At 42.8% G+C, this 5052-nt stretch overlaps 1 long non-coding RNA gene across 1 annotated transcript; it reads right to left on the bottom strand.

Moving 5' to 3' along the window:
* Window positions 1-896: 896 nt before the first annotated feature.
* Window positions 897-1250, bottom strand: LOC147732532 (uncharacterized). Its single transcript, XR_015308673.1, has 3 exons — window positions 1212-1250; window positions 1057-1123; window positions 897-975 (listed from the first exon to the last, which is right to left on the bottom strand). It is a non-coding gene; the product is annotated as an uncharacterized LOC147732532 (long non-coding RNA).
* Window positions 1251-5052: the final 3802 nt, after the last annotated feature.

The raw sequence follows: 5052 nt of genomic DNA, 5'->3' as shown, positions 1-5052 counted from the left end.
ATTTGTCAGCAGGCACATGCTCCCAATTTTCCTGCCCTGGCTTCATGATTAATAGGGAGAAACTGGGGGGAGGCTTGGGCCCTGTCACTGACCGGCCTAGGCCACTAGCAATTTGAACAACAAAACAATGACCGGACAGTATTCGTTTAGCGTCAAAGTACACAACCCTAATGTAATGAATCACTGGGTTGGACAACCATTTGTATTGATTGACTTATTTTTTTATAAAGTGTTTTTGCATAAATATTTTTAGCATCAAAAGTTACATCACAACATTACATGAATTTACAAACAACACATTCTGTGAACTCAACAAAAAATCAGAACATTACAAAAAACAAAGAAATTGTCATCATTAATAACAAAGACAACTGTGAAAAGGCCTCAAATTAATCGCTTTACAGAGGCTCCAATCCTGAATTTCTAATGGACAAGGGGAATAATCTCAACGTAAACCTCCTTGTTACAACCATCACGAGACACATAGAAAAGATACCACATCCGGTGCTTAGGCTAGGAGAAACATAGGAACAGTAAAACAATTCCAAAATGGTTTTTTTTGTGTTAAATCCTAGCATGCCCTGATAGTTTCGTGTCTCGGAGGTGAAAACGTCGACGCGTTTCGAACCCAATGTCATTCAACGGGTTCTCCTCAGGACAGGGACTGGGGGGTCGTTGTCACTGTGAATTAATTAAAACATTGTATGAGTGAGGGATTTTCAAAGAATAGGCTGATCGCGTGGACTCATCCACTTTTAAATCAAAGAAAGTACCTTATTTGTGAAACGGGGAACCTCTCCCTGCGGGAAGAATAAAAGATTGGATTTACATTAGATACACTCTCCCTCTGTTCGAGATGTGCTCTAAACACGTTGTGACAAAGAATCAAAGCATACCTTGATAGTGGGCGGGTTCGCCGCTATACAAGAACGTTGTGCCGGCCTTGGGTTGAATCTCTCCGTGTTAATCTGGGGACTGGGGAGAGTTAGGACTTAGTGTTTGTTTTTATCAAATTACTGTGTTTACAACGCGTAGGGTAGTAGAAAGTAATCCTACCTTTAAGCGTAGTAGGTAAATCGAATTAGGCGCGTGGGAGGCGGCGGCCCCCGCACGGGCTGGCGTGCTGTCAAAAAAGAAAGTGGTGCGCGTTTAGAATTGGTATATGAACGAGCGTTCAACAAAGGGATACGCGTTCCTGGCGGGTGACTTACTTTTCAGCACTAGATACTGGCTATAGCGGTCCGGCACACGATGACTTCCAAGAGACTGTTTGTTTGTTAAAGGGGGGCGTGTCTCTTCTTGTATTTAAACGACCCATGTCTCGGTGCATTGTGGGATTTGAAGTTTTTAGGGGAAACTGCCACAACGGTATACAGCACATAGAAATTCTATGAGGGATTTGTAAATCACGCGATTTCACTACTGTGGTACAGAACGGTCACTTCAGAAGCAGCGGCTTGAGCAGACTTACAGAGCGGGCAGACAACAAATTCATAGGTTGCCAAGTTCGTTCAAATCGTTCAGACCTGACACTGCAGTGTTGAATTTCAGTATGAGGTACGCCTCTTTCTGTGCCAATCTTACGTCAGGGTCTCCTCCGGAACCGGGAACATTCTTTATGCATGCCAAAATAGTCCATTTGATATCATTCACAGTGTGACCTTTTTTCAGGAAATGCGAAACAAGTGGTGCAGTGAGTACTTTGTTGTTGATACGGGATTTGTGTTGGATTATCCGCTGTCGTACTTCTTGTGTCGTCTTCCCTATGTAGATTTTCCCACATGGACAGGTTATGGCGTACACTGCATATTTCGTTTTGCAATTTGTGAAATCCATATGGCGCCAGTGTTTGGTTCCATCGGTGAAGTGATCACCTTCAATAGTCAGGCCACAAACTGAACAAGTTCCACATTTATGGTGTCCCTTCACTGGGCCCATATTGAACAGTGTGCTTTGTGTCACTTTCTTACTTGCACCCCTGGTTGATGAAATTTGCTGTCCAATACTTCGGTTTCTTTTCAATGCAAACAAAGGCTTGCCTATGTCTGGGATAATTTCCTCCACCAGGTGCCAGTTGTTGCGAATGATTTTCTGGACTGGGTTCGTGTGTGGTCCAAATGTCGACACGCATACCATCCGGTCCGTTTGTGGTTTCATCCTTTTCTCGAGTAGGTGTTCTCGAGGTGTCCACCTCGCCCTCTTCATAGAGTGTTTGACGAGTTTCTCCGGATACCCTCTGTCTCTCAGTTTGTTCATGAGGGCTTCGCCATGGATACTGAAATCTTCGGTTTTAGAACAATTCCTTCTCACCCTAAGGAACTGTCCATAGGGGAGGTTGTTTTTCAGGGTCTTTGGATGGTAGCTTCTATAATGAAGCGAATTGTTCTTATCCGTTTTCTTCTGATATAGGGTCGACTGAAGCCCATCAGGTGTAAAACAACAAATTGCAAAACGAAATATGCAGTGTACGCCATAACCTGTCCATGTGGGAAAATCTACATAGGGAAGACGACACAAGAAGTACGACAGCGGATAATCCAACACAAATCCCGTATCAACAACAAAGTACTCACTGCACCACTTGTTTCGCATTTCCTGAAAAAAGGTCACACTGTGAATGATATCAAATGGACTATTTTGGCATGCATAAAGAATGTTCCCGGTTCCGGAGGAGACCCTGACGTAAGATTGGCACAGAAAGAGGCGTACCTCATACTGAAATTCAACACTGCAGTGTCAGGTCTGAACGATTTGAACGAACTTGGCAACCTATGAATTTGTTGTCTGCCCGCTCTGTAAGTCTGCTCAAGCCGCTGCTTCTGAAGTGACCGTTCTGTACCACAGTAGTGAAATCGCGTGATTTACAAATCCCTCATAGAATTTCTATGTGCTGTATACCGTTGTGGCAGTTTCCCCTAAAAACTTCAAATCCCACAATGCACCGAGACATGGGTCGTTTAAATACAAGAAGAGACACGCCCCCCTTTAACAAACAAACAGTCTCTTGGAAGTCATCGTGTGCCGGACCGCTATAGCCAGTATCTAGTGCTGAAAAGTAAGTCACCCGCCAGGAACGCGTATCCCTTTGTTGAACGCTCGTTCATATACCAATTCTAAACGCGCACCACTTTCTTTTTTGACAGCACGCCAGCCCGTGCGGGGGCCGCCGCCTCCCACGCGCCTAATTCGATTTACCTACTACGCTTAAAGGTAGGATTACTTTCTACTACCCTACGCGTTGTAAACACAGTAATTTGATAAAAACAAACACTAAGTCCTAACTCTCCCCAGTCCCCAGATTAACACGGAGAGATTCAACCCAAGGCCGGCACAACGTTCTTGTATAGCGGCGAACCCGCCCACTATCAAGGTACGCTTTGATTCTTTGTCACAACGTGTTTAGAGCACATCTCGAACAGAGGGAGAGTGTATCTAATGTAAATCCAATCTTTTATTCTTCCCGCAGGGAGAGGTTCCCCGTTTCACAAATAAGGTACTTTCTTTGATTTAAAAGTGGATGAGTCCACGCGATCAGCCTATTCTTTGAAAATCCCTCACTCATACAATGTTTTAATTAATTCACAGTGACAACGACCCCCCAGTCCCTGTCCTGAGGAGAACCCGTTGAATGACATTGGGTTCGAAACGCGTCGACGTTTTCACCTCCGAGACACGAAACTATCAGGGCATGCTAGGATTTAACACAAAAAAAACCATTTTGGAATTGTTTTACTGTTCCTATGTTTCTCCTAGCCTAAGCACCGGATGTGGTATCTTTTCTATGTGTCTCGTGATGGTTGTAACAAGGAGGTTTACGTTGAGATTATTCCCCTTGTCCATTAGAAATTCAGGATTGGAGCCTCTGTAAAGCGATTAATTTGAGGCCTTTTCACAGTTGTCTTTGTTATTAATGATGACAATTTCTTTGTTTTTTGTAATGTTCTGATTTTTTGTTGAGTTCACAGAATGTGTTGTTTGTAAATTCATGTAATGTTGTGATGTAACTTTTGATGCTAAAAATATTTATGCAAAAACACTTTATAAAAAAATAAGTCAATCAATACAAATGGTTGTCCAACCCAGTGATTCATTACATTAGGGTTGTGTACTTTGACGCTAAACGAATACTGTCCGGTCATTGTTTCATGATTAATAGGGCAGTGTCCTTTCCTTTTGCAATGATTTCTGCCTGTTCGGGGGTCTATTTGGAGACTCTACCCACACTTTGGCATCTGGGTTTTTATCAGTAGAGCCAAACACTCCTTCCCCACGTACGGTGACGAGGGCTGGGGCAGTCCCCTTCTTAACTACCCCTCCGTACACAGGCATGATCACCATTTGATCAACTCTGTCTCCAGATTGTATCATCAAATCGGCATCTCCACTATTAAGTAGGATGAATTTAATTTCACCTTGATAATCTGCATCAATGACAACTCCCAGCACTTGGATGCCCTTAAGAGCCAATCCAGGTAGAGGGACAATTAAACCACAGTGCTCTGGGGGTATCTGAATTCTCACTCCTGTCTCAATGAGTGTAATGTCTCTTGGTTTCAGTCTGTACAGTTTCAAAGCATGCAGGTCAAGACCTGCAGCCTATGGTTTTGCTCTGTATGGAGCCAAAGCTCCAGGAACTGTCTCCCAATAAAGAATGGTATTAGTGGCCACATGAGGCTGAATCTGCAAAGCTGGAGTTAACATTTGCATTAAATGCATTTCTGCATTTGCTAACGGTCTATTATTTAATATTTGCAAGGCTTCACTCAAATGATCTCTCCAACATTTTAAAGAGCCATCAGACAACTTTCTCAATTGATCTTTTAACAACCCATTCATGCGCTCAATCAAACCCGCAGCCTGTGGGTAATATGGGATGTGAAAAATCCACTCAATATTGTGTTCCTGCACCAATTAATATTATTATTATTATTATTATTATTATTATTATTATTATTATTATTATTATTATTATTTTATATATTTTATAAAGCGCTTGGTTACACCAGCAGGTGTGTCCCCGCGCTGGTTGCTGCCGTTGCTTCCAATTAGCGT

Source organism: Lissotriton vulgaris, chromosome 2_1, assembly GCF_964263255.1.
Source record: "Lissotriton vulgaris chromosome 2_1, aLisVul1.2, whole genome shotgun sequence".
Taxonomy (NCBI): Eukaryota; Metazoa; Chordata; class Amphibia; order Caudata; family Salamandridae; genus Lissotriton; species Lissotriton vulgaris.
The sequence above is the reverse complement of the archived record's forward strand: the minus strand, read 5'-3'. Positions and strand labels throughout refer to the sequence as shown.